Raw genomic sequence first — 836 nt, 5'->3', positions numbered from 1 at the left:
AATTTTGTTAATCAATGGAATTTAGTTAATAAAGTTATGAATGTGATGTGATTACATATTCAAAGAATTGTTAAATGGTTTAACGGTATTGTGTTTATAATAAGGTTTAGAGGATCAATGGGAAATGAGGTAATAGAGATGAAGTGTGTGGAGTGAATGAGAGTTCTTGTTGTGCTTAGAGAATGAGGTGTTATTAATTCGGTCTGGAAATGAGAATGAATGTTGGTCGATTACTCACTCGGCGAGGCGCAATCAGAGGAATTGGTTTCGTTAATTAAATGTGGAAAATCACAACAAATGGATGCTGCTGCACTGGAGGCAGTGTGTCGATATTATATATTCTCGATCCCCGTTCGCAAAAACCAGTCGCCGTCCTTGTTCGTCCTGCCGCAGCAGACGTGTGTTAGAAGGGAGAGGTGTTTGGTATGGGAGATGAAGGCTGATCGTACTTTCTTCCTTGTTTTGATCGATTTTCGAACACACATGTTGTTCGAACTAGGAAGTGCCAATCAAGGATCGTCAGTGTCGCCTCGACAAAAGAGGAGGTCGTGAATGCCATTCGAAATGTTGGATGTGAGCTATGGCCGGGTGACAGATCCGTGCTGGGTAATCCATATTTCGGGCCGTGACTTCTTCGCTCCTGACCCCAGGAGGATGGAGTCACACAGCTCACCTCTTTTTCTACGGCTCTCCAACCTCACGAACTCTTCGTCTCCACAACTCTCTCGTCTCTTTCTCTTTCTCGCGCTTTCCAACGAAACTATCTTTTTCTTCCTCTGTGTCTCTGCCCCCTTCTCGAGCCGGTGGAAGAAGAAGTATTATGGCATGGTAGTAGT

General features: G+C 44.0%; 1 protein-coding gene across 1 annotated transcript in view; it reads right to left on the bottom strand.

Moving 5' to 3' along the window:
• The window catches only part of LOC108558862 (senecionine N-oxygenase-like), a gene marked incomplete in the record, with an annotated part of 8911 nt that extends 8529 nt beyond the window's left edge, over window positions 1-382 (bottom strand). Inside the window, 1 exon segment of the mRNA XM_017915897.1 lies at window positions 241-382.
• Between the last annotated feature and the right edge of the window lie 454 nt (window positions 383-836).

Source organism: Nicrophorus vespilloides, unplaced genomic scaffold (genome assembly GCF_001412225.1).
Source record: "Nicrophorus vespilloides isolate i.1.1-1 unplaced genomic scaffold, Nicve_v1.0, whole genome shotgun sequence".
NCBI classification, from domain to species: Eukaryota; Metazoa; Arthropoda; class Insecta; order Coleoptera; family Silphidae; genus Nicrophorus; species Nicrophorus vespilloides.
The sequence above is the reverse complement of the archived record's forward strand: the minus strand, read 5'-3'. Positions and strand labels throughout refer to the sequence as shown.